Source organism: Tamandua tetradactyla, unplaced genomic scaffold (genome assembly GCF_023851605.1).
Source record: "Tamandua tetradactyla isolate mTamTet1 unplaced genomic scaffold, mTamTet1.pri scaffold_119_ctg1, whole genome shotgun sequence".
NCBI classification, from domain to species: domain Eukaryota; kingdom Metazoa; phylum Chordata; class Mammalia; order Pilosa; family Myrmecophagidae; genus Tamandua; species Tamandua tetradactyla.
Window position 1 is genome coordinate 380,187 of NW_027518265.1, and position 17,443 is coordinate 397,629.

Below are 17,443 nucleotides of genomic sequence, written 5' to 3' on the forward strand. Positions count from 1 at the left end.
ACACAGATGAAGAAAACCAATATAGTCTCGGTTTCCTTAGATTTTACAATATACTGTAAAAGTCACAGTGCATTGAAATGAGGAATGGAAATGATGTATTGGTCTCAGGAACATATCAGAAGAAGAAATATATATCAGAGTAATAGACAGTACTAGCACGTACATGTATTTAGAGAATGTTTTGGAAATCCTTTCTTATTATATGAGGTAAAGAACCAGGACTGAAGTGTCCTCATTTGATTGTCAAAAACCAGATCAAAATATAAAATATATAAATTAACTTCCTGAATGAAAAATAGGAATTAAAGCATGTCTATTAGACTAGGAATTATTGTTTGGATAAAAATTAGTAATGTTCTTTATCTCTTTCTTCCTAGCTATATCTGTTACATGGAACCAGAAAACAACACCCAAGTTTCAGAATTCCTTCTTTTACGGTTTTCAGAGGCACCAGAATTGCAGCCCTTCCTCTTTGGGCTCTTCCTGTCCACGTACCTGGTCACCATCTTCGGGAACCTGCTCATTTTCCTGGCCACCATCACCAATGCCCACCTCCACACGCCCATGTACTTCTTCCTCTCCAACCTGTCCTTTGCTGATGTCTATTTTATCTCCACCACCATCTCAAAGATGCTGGTGAATCTCCAGACACAGAGAAAAGTCATCTCTTATGGAACCTGCATCACACAGATGTCCCTTTTCTTACTTTTTGCAGGGTTGGAGGACTTCCTCCTATCTGTGATGGCCTATGACTACTTCGTGGTCATCTGCCACCCCCTGCACTATATGGTCACCATAAACCCCCAGATCTGTGTCCTGCTGGTTCTGGGATGCTGGATCATGACTGTCTTGAATTCCTTGTTGCAAACCTCAGTGGTGTTGCAGCTCTATTTCTGTGCATCCTTGGAAATCCCCCACTTTTTCTGTGAGCTTAGTCAGATAGTCCAACCTGCCTGTTCAGACAGCTTTATCAATGACATAGTGATGTATTTTGTAACCACGCTGGTGGGTGTGGTTCCACTCACTGGAATCTTTTTGTCTTACTCTAAGATTGTTTCCTCCATATGTGCAATCTAATTAGCTCAGAGGAACTATAAAGTATTTTCCACCTGTGTTTCTCACCTCTCAGTGGTCTTCTTATTCTATTGTACAGGTCTTGGGGTTTATTTTAGTTCTGCTGCTACACATGACACATACTCAAATGCACCGGCCTCAGTGATGTACACAGTGGTCACCTGCATGCTGAACCCCTTTATGTACAGTCTGAGGAATAAAGATATAATAAGGGATCTGAAAATATTCTTGGGATGGAAGCCATAAGAGCATCATTTGTGCTGGAGCTGAGGAGGTGCCTGTGACCTCAGGCTTTTTCATAAACAGATAATAGCAATTATGATTGTTTGATCAAAACATGGAATTAAGAAGTGTCTCTTTCTATTTATTTCAAAGTGTTTCCAGGTGTTTGATCTTAAGCTACTTCATTTATTAAGCATTCTTTCTAGCTTATATATTAACAGTTTTTCCCATTGTCCACTTTCCTATATTTTCCATGTTTTCCTCAATCTTGGATGAGAAATAACTTGCAAATTACAAGTACCACAAAACCATTTATAATCACAAGCATATTTTTTGTTCATTTTACTGATAGAATGGTGGAAAATTTTACTACTCCTGTGGAAAAAAATACCCACATTATCTAAGTCTATAATAGTTTACTAAAAAGACATCTGTAGTTTTTCACTTTTGTGTCTATCATCTAGTTATCTATCTTTAGCTCAAAAGATCTTTCTACTACTGCAGACTTTCACATACTGGTCTTTCTTACAGCAAGTTATCAGATTTTATCCTTATTATTATGATCCTGTTGTCTGCTTCAAAGCAATGTCCTCACTGCTTATCATGGATGTTCTTTGCATCAGGTGCTATAGGCAAAATTGTTTGCCCAATATATGTAGTTCAAGGAGGGTCAATAAGGAAACAAAATTACAAGTATATGATATGATATAACCATCTCATCACAAATGATCTTAAAAATAGTGAAGGAAAATATTCAATTATGCATTGCTTTATTAAAGAAAGATTCATTGTTCATGATGTGGGTGTTCTCATTGAATTATGGAATCTCAGTGCACATATGTGAAGGTATATGTATTTTGGCATGCGTGACTGTGTTTTGCATTCTATGTTCTTTATTGGCTTATTTTCCCACTTCTGCTTGACAACTTCCAGTGGTGACTACAAATGTGATTTTTTTATATTCCTCTAAATAAACTGTCTGCCTTTTTTGTAGATAAAATAAAAATACAAAAGGTCATGTGAATTAACAAATTTTGTATTTACTCTATCACCCCTGTATTTCACTTATCATCAAAATTTCCTTATATCCTCATGGTCAAAATATAAATTATTCAAAAGTTTAGATTCCTACCCACAAGACCCTTCTGGCAAGTGAGGGTTCTGATTCGGGGCCACTAGTTATACCTGACAAATATGCATGCCTTCCAAACTCTCCTTCTTGTCAGGACAAAAATCTTACCTGGTCACTTTTAAACATGGTTACCTGAAGTAAACTTAATAATTGGTGATCATCAATACTGTCTTCAAATATCTGAACTAGTGTAAACAATCAAAAGCTGTAGTCTTCTCTCAACACCATTATATCTGTTAGTGTTGACTGTTGGGTCAAAAGAAAACATCCCAAACATAAATGGTTCAAGATGCTGATTTTATGGCTTTATGGGAGTCTATGGTTTGGAGTTCTTTTCATCTCATGTCTTCTCAAGAGTCTTTATTCATTTGTTTCTTGGGAGGTGGGTCTGCATTGATCTTTTTAGTTGAGCTCTCTCACTCTCGTTGTCCCTATTGTCTGTAGGTTGGGCTATTGTGACATTAATTTGGTCAGCTGGCCTTTCCTCCACATCATCCAGCAGGCCAGTCTGGAGTTTCTCACATGGCTGAGATAGGATTCCAAGAATGAGCATCAGAAACAATCCAATACCTCCTGAGGCACACTATCGATTCAATCATACCCTTTTGGGCAAAACAAAATATCACCATTCCAACCCTGATTCAATGGAGGATAAATAGATTCCATTTAATAATGAGTGGAGCTTCATTTTCATATTCCAAAAGAGGTGGATACAAAGAAAGTTGAGAGACTGCTGTCATCTTAGCAACAGTCTACAAGTCATATATATTTCAATACAAATAAATTTTATTGTGTTATTTCAGGAAGTAATCCTTAAAGCATCACTTTTCCAATCCTTCCATCAACAAATGAATGAATTACTTGGAGGGGGAGTTGAGGGTAAATCTATAGATTTAATGAGATGCTATCAAATTCTTCTCTACACCCTCAAGGCTCTCCTGGATGTAAATATTCTCTGCCAGCCACTCATCTCAAGCTCACAATTCCCAACCCAAGAAGAAATATATTATTTCTTTCCAGATCCATCACTGAGTGCAAGGATATCATGTCTGGCTCATTGATGGCCAGAGCTAAATTGTTCTTGCTTCAGTGTTGTCATCTTAATGTTTTTGTGTCTATGTTGCTTTTTGTTTTATTGATTTGAAATTTATCAGAGTAAGGTTTATATTTGCTTAAAGGAGATTGGGGTGTTGGATCCTGCTGGGAGATTAGACATTAGAAATTCAGTTAGACAATAGACTTAGCTATTGGAAAAAGAAGGGAGTTTTGAAGTATTAGATTCATTTCCTGGGTGGGTTTGCCCTTCCAAAATGTGAGGATTAAACAGAGTTGGGATCTCAACATATGATATAGTTACTTGCAGGTAAGGTGTGGAGTGATGTAGCATTTCAGATAGTTTTATGTTCATTTGAACATAAGTGTCATGGACACATTTACATAAAGTTATGCAGAAAATATATTTCTTGCTCTTATGAGTTCCCAATGCCATGTTCTTGGAGTTTTCTGTACATATTAACTCTCCTCTCAGATCTTATAATTTTCAGAGGACTTTCTTCCATTGTAGCAGTCAACAAAGAATGAAATTCTGAAACATTTTCAATGATCATAGAGTAAATGGAGATATAGTCATTTTTAGAAAACCTGCATGCCTTTTATAAGTGGTATAGTTGAAAAACGTCCAAACTATGTCAACAATGGTGAATTTAGTTAGAGATGGCAGTCAGCTTCAGTAAAAGAAGCCCAAAGAAAAATAGTGTCATACAGAAATTAAGGTTTTATTAACTACACATCTCAGATTTATGTAAAGTTATCCAGATCTAGTACAGCAGTTAAATGATCTTACAAAGGACTAGACATTTAGGAGTTTTTCTCATCGCTTGGTTTTCCTTGTCATGGTCACAGAATATGGGCTTCCCTTTGAGACATGGAATCCATATCTCAGTCAGCAAGACTGGAAGAATAATGAAGGGTGAAGTTCAAATGCAGTGCCAAATGGATCATTGTGAAAGATTGAAGCAGAATATATATATATTTACAAATGCCATATCATAAACTCAGTGAATTTGCACAAACCAACAACTCCATGTACCCAGAACCAAGTGTAATAAATAGAGCATTACCAACCCCAAAATCCCCCTGTGTGCCTGAATCTAATCACCATTCCCTTCCCCAAGGCCACCACTATCCACAATTCTAACAGTGTAGAATTCATTGTATCTTTTATTTTATTGATTCTGTCTGTCTATCAGGTATCTATCTATCCTAAAATTTCCCATTTTAATCATTTAATGCACACCAATCAGTATTACAAATTGTATCCACTTTTGACTTTGTATAAGTGAAACCATATCATGTATGTTACTTTGTGTATGATTTCTTCTGGAAAACATTCTATGGTGATGTTGCTTTTTTAATAAGGAAAGTACATGTTTAGGTAGAAGCACCACCTAAGACTTTGGCTTAAATATCTTTAGCCAAAATTCATTCACATGGTATCTTGTGAACCTTCCAATGATGTCCACATCCTAGTCCCTAAAACCTGGGAGTAAGGTAAACTACCTGACCGGTAACAATCAAGACAGCAGTGGAATTGAAGTTTCTTTTCAACTGATCTTAAATCGAGATATTACCTTGGATAATCTGGGTGGGCCCGATGTAAAGTCAATGGACCTTAAATGCTGAGGAGGAGTGCAGATGAGTCTGTGTCAGAGGATGCAGTTGAAAAAGAGCTGGCTGTGTAGATGAAGGTGGACATTGAGCCCAGGAATTCTCTAAAATCTGGAACATGGAAGGAAAACAAGTATTTCCTTAGAGACTTTGCAATGTATCACATCTCTTCTGAGGGAGTGATTTTAGATCAATTTGAAAGTCTTTGGGTTTTTCATGTTGGAACTGAATGATAAGATTTGTGTTATTTTGGACTCCTAATTTATGGCATTTTCTTACAGCAGAGACAGAAAACTGATACATATTGTAAACTCTAGATTGTGGATTTGGCTATATATGTATATTGCCCCACTAATAAAGTCAGATTTCTGCTATAACATTAAAGCCCACATGTAACTGGAAATTTTCCATGGTTTACACAAGGAATAATTAAACAAGGAAATTTTATAAAGAGGAATAAATAAGGGAGATTTGACCTTTTCTTTGTGAAATATGTAATTAGGATGTGCTTAATTCAACTTTGTGAGATTGTAACAGGTGAAATATATATACCTCAAAATAATTACAAAAATATTAAATTAATGAATTATTAAATTAAAAAGTGTTTTTAGAGCCAGTAAGAAAATGAAGGAGCTTGAAATAAATGGGTTTAGGACAATTAGTTATTTGTTGGAGGAAAAAATAAGTCTACCTATCTATATTAATACTCATTATGATGATAACTGATATGGGAGAAAGATGTAAAATAGCATAAAATTTCTAGATGAAATACAGTTTATTTTATGAGCTTAAAATGAGATAGGGAAGCACAAAACAAACAACTGTTAAAATAATTGATGGATTTGTATCCATTAAGAAAAAGCATGTCAAAACATTATAAAGTAAATAAAAGCACTTTGCTTCACCACTTCCTTCAAATCTAACAAAATACTTAATATCACATAAGTAGCATTTTTTAGAACAACCAATATTTTTTTTCTAAAAAGTGACCCAGATTTGGAAGAAGCTCTTTAAAAATTGACAGTGTTTAATGACTAGATATTGAATTACAGACTTTTCACAGTTAGAGGATAATTTCTACAGCAGAATTAAAACTGCTATCAAAGACTTGTTACCAGGCCACGGTGGCTCAGCAGGCAGAGTACTCACCTGCTATGCCAAAGACCTGGGTTCAATTCCCAGTGCCTGCCCATGCAAAAAAAACAAAAGACCTATTGCCACACAGGTGTTAACAGTGGCAGTGTTCCTGATTTGTAATGGATAGAGGTGGCCTAAGGGCACATCCATTGAGGAATGGTCCAGAGAACTGTGATGTATATGTACAACAGAATACTGAGGGGTTGCAAGAAGAAATAAACTTGTGAGGCTTGCAACTATGTGACTGAAACTTGAGGATGGAATGTTGAAAGAAATAAGTCTGCAACAAAAAGGCAAACATTATCAAGCCTCACTCATATAAACCAACTATAATATACAAACTCAGAGACTTGAAATTAAGGTGATGTGTAATCATATTAAGGCCTTTGCAAAGGTTCCTAGATTGTAAACTCTTCCAGCACTATTCCAGAGTTGTAACTGTTATTTCTAACTTTTGAGATGCTGAGCTACTGTGCATTTCCTGGTTGTTCCCTGGAGCTTCAGGTACTTCTGTGATGCCTGAGATTCAGAGTGAGAGGCCTGAAGCTATTAAAGTCAGCATTACTACCATACCACAACTGTTTAAGATGTTGGAAGAGTGTCAGACTAGACATTAGTCTAGTCTTCATATCTCTAGTTGAACATATCAACTTCAACTAGAGATATGAATGAAGCTGATCTGGATAGAACTATTATGAATGAAGCTGATCTGGATAGAACTATGGTAAATCAGAATGCAGGGTAAAGGATGACATGGTCTGTATTTTAAAACTTCAACTTCTGTGTAAGATTAAGGTAAGAGATGTTTAGTTGGTGCAAAATTTATATACTTGGTAGCACACTATCTAATTTCATTTCTATGGTCATTTCATTCAAACACTATAATTATATGAAATCTTGAATAAGGAGTGAGATCTTGTTGATTTGGACAGATTAGTGTGATGCCCTGATACATTCCTGAGTAATTTGGGCAGAGAATACAAAACTATTTGAGAAGTCCACTTAAAGGCCTGAGGAGAAATGAGGAAGTATTAAACTTCCCCACCTGGGGAATTCCTGATATTCTCACAAGCATTGGGGACTACCAATTTAATAGCCTCAATCTTGGGGCTTGCTGTGATGAAACTTATTCCTGCAAACCAGAAGCTAAGCCTCTTTATAAATATGCTTAAGAATCAGCCTCAGAGAACCTCTTTTGTGGCTCAAATGTGGCCTCTCTTTCTAAGGCAACTCAGCAGGTAAATTCACTGTGCTCATCTTCCACATTGGATATGACTCTTAGGGATGTAAATTTTCCTGGCAATGTAAGACCTGACTCCCAGTGATGAGCTGGGACCTGACATCATGAGCTTGAGAAAGCCATCTTGACCAAAAGGGGGAAGAGAAAAATGAGACAAAACAAATTTTCCATGGCTGAGAGATTTCAAATAGAGTAGAGAGGTTATTCTGGACATTATTCTGTTGTATATGTAGATATCCCTTTTAGGTTTGGTATACTTGAATAACTAAAAGGAAGTACCTGAAATGGTTAAACTGTATTACCATAGTGTTGATTCCTGAAGAAGATTGTGTAACCATATAGCCTTAGCAACGTGATCATGTGAATGTAAACACCTCGTGACTGCCCCTTCTTTTATCCAAGATATGGGCAGTTGAGTAAGAAAATAGGGATAGACATTAATAAATAATAGGTGGGGATAAGGAGTAAAAAATTATTGCATAGGTTGCAATGCTAGTGGTCAATAAGAGGGTGGATAAGGGATATCAGGTGGATGGGTTTTTTCTTTCTTTTTTTCTTTATTTTGTTTTCTGGAGTGATGCAGATGTTCTAAAAATGATCATGGCGATGAATTTACAACTATGTGATGATTTTGTGAGCCATTGATTGTGCACCATATATGTACTGTATGTGTGTGAAAATATCTCAATAAAAAAAATTTTTAATTTCATCATCGGCACTGACCTCTTCCTGACACTCCAAAGTTTTTTGATTACCTGTAGGTTTCACTTAAACAAGTTCCTCCCTTAAACTCCCTAATCTCAGTGAATAAAGCTATTCTTGATGTGCTCCAGTAACAAAAAAAATCTAGTAGTTGTCCTTGATTCTCTCATACCTCACCACACATTTTTGAGAAAGTCCATCTTGAAAACAGGTGGCAGATATGGTGGAGTTTACTCCAACTTCTGCTAGTACTCTAGTCCAGGCCACAGGCATTTCTTGCCTGCTTGGCTGGAAAAGCCTCATAATTGATCTCTCTACTTCCACTTTTTCCTACTTGCCTTCTATTTGCAGAATGATTCAAGAAGCATAAATAAATACTCTGTATAAAACCTTCATCAAGTTCATCATATTTGGAATATTTGGAAGCTCAAGTTCCTGCCTTCTTATCCTACCCAACTCTTGTGACAATCTGCCTTGGTCTTGGCAATCCACCTACAGTGACCTTCTTGTTGATACCTGACTTCCAAATGCATGGGAGAACTCACATTGGAGAGAAACCGTATGAATGTCATCTGCATGGGAAAACTTTCACTCATCCTTCTGCACTTAGGCAGCATGAGAACTCACAAAGAAGAGAATCATATAGGTGTTTTCTGTGTGGGAAAGCCATCAGTCTTATTTCCTTAGAATACATGCATGAACTCACACTGGAAAAAGAAACAATATGAATGCTAGATATGTGGGAAACACTTCACCAGCTATAGTGAATCACAGGTTACTAAGAGTCCCCCCACAGAATGTTTGCAATAGATTCTGGTCACAAATATCTACCAGCCAAATGGGAACCCAGTGTTCTGGTGTCAAAAAGTGTCAAATTTAATAATGGTATATATGTTACAATGATAAAAATAACAAACTAGGGTGGGCCACAGTGGCTCAGCAGGCAAGAATGCTTGCCTGCCATGCCAGAGGACCCGGGTTCGATTCCCAGTGCCTGCCCATGTAAAAAAAAAGAAAAAAAACTATTTAATGACAATGAATAAAGTAAATGCACAAAACCCTTACCAGCACCTCAGAAAGATTTCTATGGAACTACATATGTTGTCCACACAATCCTAGGATGGTGAGCAGCTCCTTGGTCTCTACCCGCTGGATGTAATCAGTGCTCCCCCCTCCCTGTTTCAAGCATTGACACATTGCTGCAGGGGACCAGAGTCCCCCATGGGTGAGAACCACTGGCTGAGAGACTGAGAATTGGAAACATCTTTACAAAGTTCACAATAATGCCTCAACCCCTACTTCTTTTATAGCCTTAGGCAGATACATAACACATGGAACCCAAGCTATTTACAAAAGTGTAAAATCAGGTCCATAATATTACTGTTTTTATAAAATAGATTTTTGTAAGACTTCAATGGGAAAATCCATATAAAGGTATTAAGTTCAGTTATGTTGTATAAAGAGATCAAAATATATCTCTTAATTAACAAATATTTAAATAAAAGAATAGATGGTACTTAACTTGCTTTATAAGAAGGACATTCCTAATTGATTGAACAAAAGTGTGATCAAGGAGTGTATTGCTTTTGGTTTCATATCCAAGAAGCTCGTTTCTCCACTTGGTTGAAAAAGAGGAAAGAATGTTCTAGAGAGAACAATGCAGGCTGTATCTTCACCCCAAGTCCAGGCTTTGGAGACACCAGCCCTTAGTGAAGATGACTTCATCACTTATAGAGATGGTGAAAACTTCAGTTCAGAGGATAGGAAAGGTGAGAGAAGATTAAAGCAATGTGAGGAAGCAGATTCCATGAGGAGGAGTGATAGAAACTGGAATCACCAAATGCAACCTGGTCACTTAGGGAGTTAGAGTCAGCAGAAACCATTTCCATTGTTCCCTGACCAGTGTCTCAAAGGGAAATGATGATTCAGGGGTGAAGCAACAAGGGAATATGCTAATGAGAAACACAGAGGGAAATGCAATAATGAGAAGCTAAAGGAAAGCTGTAAATATCTCCTGTGCTGCTGCTGACTCTCATCCTGTGCAATTTGGGCTGAAAGAGACAAGGAGGCATCTTTGTGGTCTTAACTCTGGCTAGCAAAGGAATGCCTGACTCTTCCTGCTGTCTTGTCTGGGGACAGAGTTTCAGTCTCCAGAGTCCACCTCCCAGGCAAAAATTCAGACTTCTGCAGGAAGTTCTAACTCTCTGAAATGCTTTCAGGTGAGAGGCAGAGCCCAGTAGATAATGCAGGAAAGGGCAGAGAGAATGGACACCAAGAGCCCAGTCCATGGTCATCTGAAACCTTATCTTACATAGGCAAGAATCAAGAGATCTCCATACTTGTTTGCATCCTTGACTAATAAATTAATATTTTATTTATTACATTTTTAAAAATGTGCATTGGATGGAGAAATGCATGGATCATTGTGGGAAATCAGGGAGGTGAATTCAAGACCAATTAAAGGATGCGATGGGAAGAAGTAAATGGTTCCAGGAAAATAAGAATCTCTGCCCAAGAAATTTTGCCTTAAGAGAATTATGGGATATTATCAGCTCAAGAATGTGCACCAAAGAGAAAATATTATTTGCTACTTTAAAAAGTGCCTATATTTGAACATGGTTGTGTATTTACGAGAGAGACTCTGATAAGAGATGTACATATTACCTTGCAGCACAGTTCATACCATTGTGGCAGGCTGACATGCTCTCTCATTTCACCTGAAAAAAAAGTTTATTTAATAGGTGACTAGGGGAATAATACAGCATAGTAACACATGGGGCTGAATATGTTTGTGATATTGTTAGCTATTTCCTTGCTCTATTTCTCTCTCTATTCAAGTTTTTGTTTTTGTTCAACTGTAATATGAGTGTTTTTATTCTTGTTTATGCTTGCATATGTTCAAAGAAAAATTGAATATTTTCCCAGCAACTTGCTTTTTTGCCATTTAACTTTTTCTGAATTTATAGTTGCATCTTTGGGAAATGGTTAAAAATTAATTTTGTTTGGTCAAATCAGTTGGTGCCACATATTGTGATTCCCTGTTATTTTTCAAACATGCTAAGAAGATTTTTTAGCATCCTTTGTGTTGGTGAACCACCCTTTGTATGTGTTGCCATCATGTTTTCCTGTCATTACAGTTTGACTTTTATGGTTAGATCTTTTTTACATATCATCACCTCTGTCATGATTTGAAAGGCCTTCTTATTTTGCCTTCAATTAAAGAGAGCATTTAACTTTTTCATCAACATATTTCATCAATATATATTTATAGAGTTTTAAAGTATAACTTGTCCTCAAAATGTAAATTATAGCTAGTTGAATAATGCCTGTTTGTTTGGGAACTACTCATGTTCTTCCTCTATTCTTGGGTAGACACACCAACAATATGAAAGCAGGAAATGAAACAGAAATTTCAGAATTTTATCTTCTGGGAATTTCAAAGGAACCAGAACTGCAGTCATTTCTATTTGGGCTCTTCCTGTCCATGTACCTGGTCACCATCACTGGGAACCTGCTCATCACCCTGGTGACCATCTGTGACACCCACCTGCACATACCCATGTACTTCTTCCTCTCCAACCTGTCCTTTGCTGATGTCTGTTTATCCTCCACCACCTTCCCAAAGATGTTGGTGAACATCCAGATGCAGAGGACAGTCATAACCTATGCAGGCTGCCTCACCCAGATGTCTTTTTTCTTACTCTTTATAGGATTTGATGGTTTTGTTACAAAGCTTACTGGTGTTATGACTGTTCTTTTGTGCACCGTTGGAAATCCCCCACTTTTTCTGTGACTATGATCAGATGGTCTAACGTGCCTGTTCTGACACTTTCCTCAATGAAATAGTGGTGTATTTTGCAGCTGTGCTGCTGGGACAAGGGCAATTCATTGGAATCATTTTCTCCTATTCTAAGATTGTTTCCTCTATACATGTGATCTCATCAGCTCTGGGGAAATATAAAGCATTTTCCACCTGTGCATTCCACCTCTCTGTTGTCTTCTGATTTTACTGTATGGGTATTGGTGTGTACATGAGTTCTTTTTCTATGCCTATTGCACACACAAGTGCCAAATCCTTAGTTATGTACACTGTCGTCACACCCATGCTGAACCCCTTCATCTACAGTCTGAGGAACAAAGAGCTAATGGGGGCTCTGAAGAGACTCCTTGGTGGAAAAGCATAAAATGTTCATTGGTCCTGGAGCTGAAGAAGTGCAGTGATGGGAGGGCTCAAATCCTCAATGACTAAAGTTATGATTCTTTGAAATTTCATGGCAATTAAACATATCATAGAGCTATGACATTAAATATGTTGAAGAAAAGATAAAATTATGCATGTTGTTACTAAAGGAGAGAATTGCTGTTGATGGTTTTCATCAACCCATAAAGTAAGAAATCTTGACTTTGATGTGCAAGATATTATGCACTGGGGTGCAGGACTGGGTTGCATGTTCTGTATTACTAATGGGAAATAAATAAGACTCTTTTCATTTCTCTAAAGTAAATAGCTGAACTTTCTCTAATTTTTGCCAGAAATATTAACTTAGCGAAAATTAAATTGTGTATTTAATTACAGCACAATCAATTGGCTGACACTTCCTTCCAACTTTTATAGCTTTAACGTTCAAAACTCTGTTCAATCTTCATGGTGAAATGATGATTTACTCAAAAGCTTAAAACCCAGCCTAATAATTCCTCTGGGAATGGAGTGTTGTGAGTAAGGGCACAAATTAATCCTGAATATAGATGCATGTCCATTCAACATCTACTGCTTAATTCAAATGGAATCTCAAAGGGAGTCACATTTTTTTTTTGCATGGACAGGCCCAGGAATTGAACCCAGGTCTCTGGCATGGCAGGCAAGAATTCTGCCTACTGAGCCACTGTAGCCCACCCAATCAGTCACTTTTTAATATGCTTCTCTGAAATCAACTGGAATAGCAGTGTGATCATAAATACTGTCCTCAAATATCTGAAGGAATCTGTGATATAAATAGCAGTTGATTTTTCTATCTGCAAGTCTTCTTACACTGATTATTTTCATGTTTACATCTAATCATTGAATTAGGAAGTCTTGATGTATAATGTGTTATTATGCATATATATTGGGATGCATGCTAGACCTTATGTTCTATATTATTTGAATGGATAACAAATATGACTCTTTCCATTCCTATAAGCAAATATCTTCCATTTCTCTATATTCCTCAAAAACTTTAAAGGGCACTTAATTGAAATATTTTTGTATTTTCTCTTTTCTCCAACTTTTTTTATCACCTATATATTCAAAACTCCTTTCAATCTTCATGAACAGATTACAACTTATTTAAGTGCTTGAAATCATTCCTAAAATACTCTCTAAAATAAAGAGTGTATTGATTCAGGGCCATGAGTTATTCCTGCATAAACATGCATTTTCCTCCAACATCTCCTGCTTTCTTGCAAGAGAACCTCAGTGGTAGTCACTTTTTAATACACTTATTTGAAATGAACTTGAATAACAGAGTGATTATGCATGCTTTATTCAAGTATTTCATGGAATGACAAATAATAAGAAGCATCCTATTATTTTAATGCCCTAATTTTTTTCACATTGTTTATTGCTTATTGTTTCAGCTAGTAATTGCTGCATAACAAACTGTCTCAAAAGTAAGTGGTTTATGGACTGGCCATGATGGCTCAGCAGGCAGAGTTTTCACCTGCCGTGCCAGAAACCCGGGTTCAATTCCTGGTGCCTGCCCATGCAAAAAATAAATAAATAAACTAAAACTAAAAACAAAAAGTAAATGGTTTATGAGAATGCTTTATTATTGCAGCCAATTCTGTGTTGTGGAGATATTTTGATCACTGTAATGCTACTCATTGCAGTGCAGTCAGCTTTTTGTCAACTATGAAGCCTCAGGCTGGTCTTGGCTGTGTCCCCTCATATATTGGGATTAGGTGGTAATAGGTTGGTCTAAGGTGCACTTGACAGTGGTGTTTCCTTCATGTTTCTCTCATCCTACAACAGGCTGGCCTGGGGTTTTCCACATGGCTGAGGTAAAGACCCAAGGGAGAGCTACAAAAACGAGCAGCTCTTGATGCAAAACTGTTACTTCCATATTATTCTCTTGGCCAAAGAAAATTAAACACTTTCAGCTTAAATAGAATCAAAGGTGCATAAATAGATTTGATCTCTCAATAGGGGAACTGTACAGTCTAATGGAAAACACATGGATTTAGAGTAAGGTGGAAAAATGGGCCATTTCTGCAAACAGTCTACCTCAAGAAATAATTTCAATTCAATTCAATAATATGCATTGGGCTCTTTCAAAACCCAATCCTTGAATGATGACACTTTCCATTTTGCCCTAAGTGGCATTGTGAAATTCTTGGAGAACAGGGTGAGATCCAACCTATATTTTATACTCAGCTATGGAATTTCTACTACAGACCACCATGGCTTCCTCAAATATAAATATTCCTCCATGCTCCTCATCTCCTGATCATCATTTTTATCCTCAGTACAAATAAACCTTTTTCCTTCTCATGTCTCCCCAAATGCAGGAACATCTTGCCTGACTTGATAACCCAGAAGAGCCCAGGAATTAATGTGGGGATGGCAGGTTTTACCTGAAGTTTCTTCAGAGACACAGAGATGAGCATGTTATGGATGAGGCACAAAAATGGAAAATTCTCCAATGGTTAACTCTGGAGGATTCGATGGGTTTCAGTCCTCCTCATTTTCTCAGCCACATGCTGTTCCCATTTGCTGCATTTAATCTCAATATCTGGGGGTTCTCTGTTTCAATAGCTGGGGCTCTCCTTCTCTAGGTCTTATCTTTGTCTTCTTTCTCATCCTCACCCTTATGCCACTTACCATTTTTCACTATTTTCCAAAATGTAGATGTAACTCAATTATCCAGAACTGATAGATAGATAAACAAGATGTGGCTTATACATACAATGGAATATTATTGACTCATAAAAAGAATGAAGTTTTAATTTATGCTCCAACATGGGTAAACCTTAAGATATCTTACTGAGTGAAATGAGCCAGACACACAAAAAAGACAAATATTATATCAACTAGCATCTATGAAATACATAGAGTAAGCAAATTCATAGAGATAGGTAACAGATTACAGAGCACCAGGTAACAGGTGCCATGGGATTAAAGAGATATTGTTTAGTGGCTGCTTAATGATTCTATTTGAAGGGCTGAAAAGTTTAGATGTAGGATGTTAGTTATGGTAATCAAATATATTCAATGTAATTATTACCAGTGAATCATACATTTGAAGGTCATAAGATTATGAAATACTGAGCTTTAGTATTGCAATAAAAATTGTTTTAAATTTTGAAAGTATTTTTTAAATTTTTTCCAATTTAAATGAATAGAAATAATATATCCATTAAATAAATTAAGCACCATTCAATGACATGGAAAGAAAATTAAATGAGACATCCCATATAAGTTAGTAGAAACATGCCACGGTGCATAAAAGTTCTAAATGTATTTCTTGTCATTAATAAAGATTTTATAAATGAGGGACTCTATAACAGGTCCTAATTTGTGTTATAAATATTATATTCCTAAGTGTTTTAGCAAAGCCTCATCAAGCAAAAGAGTGTAGCATCCATGGTTTTATGTCAAATAAACAGTTATCCACTTGATTGGAAAGGACAATAAGAAATTTCTGGATACAACAACAGGGGCTCTGTCCTCCCCCAGAGTCAGTGCTTTGAAGATTCAATGGACCTAGTTAAGAGAGGTTCCCCAGTCTTAGACCTCGGATAAACATTATTTCAAGGATTGGATAATCTTTTATTTCGGTGGTTAGATCGAAGGAAGGAAAATGAGTTCATGAAGGATGAATCATACAACTGGATTCATCTCAAAACCTGGTCTCTCAGGAACAGACAATCAGCCAGTGAAATTTTTTTCTGTCAGACTACTTTAGCAAAGAGATATGATGGATCAGTGATTGGATTAACAAGAGACAATTGTGCCTTAAAAAGCAGCTATTTAGTGAATATCTCTTCTATGGCTGTCCCTAAGCTTATGCAACCTCAGGCTACATGGTCTTTGGGGTCTTATCGCTGACTGGGGGAAGGATACCTGACTCCGTCGTGCTGACTTTTGTCTTGAGACAGAGCTTCAGTTTCCTTTATCAAGCACCCAGGGAAGAATTGAACTTCCACCTGGAGACCTTCTTTATGAATACAATATATAGGATAGTTGGAGAGGCAAGTACATACTGCAAGATGGGGTCAGACTGAATGGAACCTGAGAGCTTTTATCTGAGGTCATCTGAGTGTTAATTGAGTCTTGCCCATGACCAAGAGTTATCCTTGCTTGCTTTCTTGTTTTCTTAATTTATGATTGCATTTACTATTTTTCATATTTTTATAGAGGAGGATTCCACTGAATTTGGCAATGCAGGGGTTCATTGTTAACATATAATATTAGGAATGGAAGCCAAATTAAAATAATATATATAAGGGTTAAAGTGAATCTAGAAAAGCAGAAAATCAGACCAAGGAGATTTGTATTTAAGGCAAGTAGGGAAAATCAGAGTATTAGTTATGGAGGTATGGGCTGTAAGGTGAGAGCATTTCTTTTTTATTTTAAAGATAAGATATATTTTAAGATGTGTGTGTATGGATGGGAAATTTCCAGTCCAATGCAGGTAGATACTGTGCTGAAACATCAGTACATGAGATATGCTTTATCACATTGATTATTGATATGAAATATCAAACCTTTTTCTCATTAGAAAGGGGTATACTAAAATCTTTACTTGATGATTATTCCTTCATTGGTGAGGTTAAATATTGTTGGTTTATTAGCCATTCACTTTCTCCTTTGCAAATTGTTCAGATATTTTATTTATGTATGCTTAGGTCTGAGTTTTTTAATCTATTTTTTATTATATTATTTCAAAAAAAACTGCAGGTTTTCCACCAATTTCGTCGTTCAAAAATTAGTTCTTTTATGTCTGTATAGATGTAATTGAGGTGAAATGTTAGAAAGATAATAAACTTTGTGTGGATCTGCTTATCGGTCCTACATGTTATGTTTCTCCCATTGCTTGTCAAACTAAGAAAGTTCTGTTTCGTTTGAGTTCATAAATCACTTTTTATGCACATTGCATCTTGTTTTCACATCTCTGTTTCCTATATGCTATTTTTTTCTTATTTTGATTAGATCTATTTCTACAAGTTACATCACCCTCTGCCATTACTTAGAAGAATGCTTCTTTCCAAATTGGCTTTCACATTCATCC

At 36.5% G+C, this 17,443-nt stretch overlaps 2 pseudogenes; both read left to right on the plus strand.

Annotated features, from left to right (window-relative positions):
• The first annotated feature begins 383 nt into the window (after window positions 1-383).
• Window positions 384-1,330, plus strand: LOC143673094 (olfactory receptor 7A10-like; annotated as a pseudogene).
• Window positions 1,331-11,559: 10,229 nt separating this feature from the next.
• LOC143673092 (olfactory receptor 7A10-like) lies at window positions 11,560-12,358 on the plus strand (annotated as a pseudogene).
• Window positions 12,359-17,443: the final 5,085 nt, after the last annotated feature.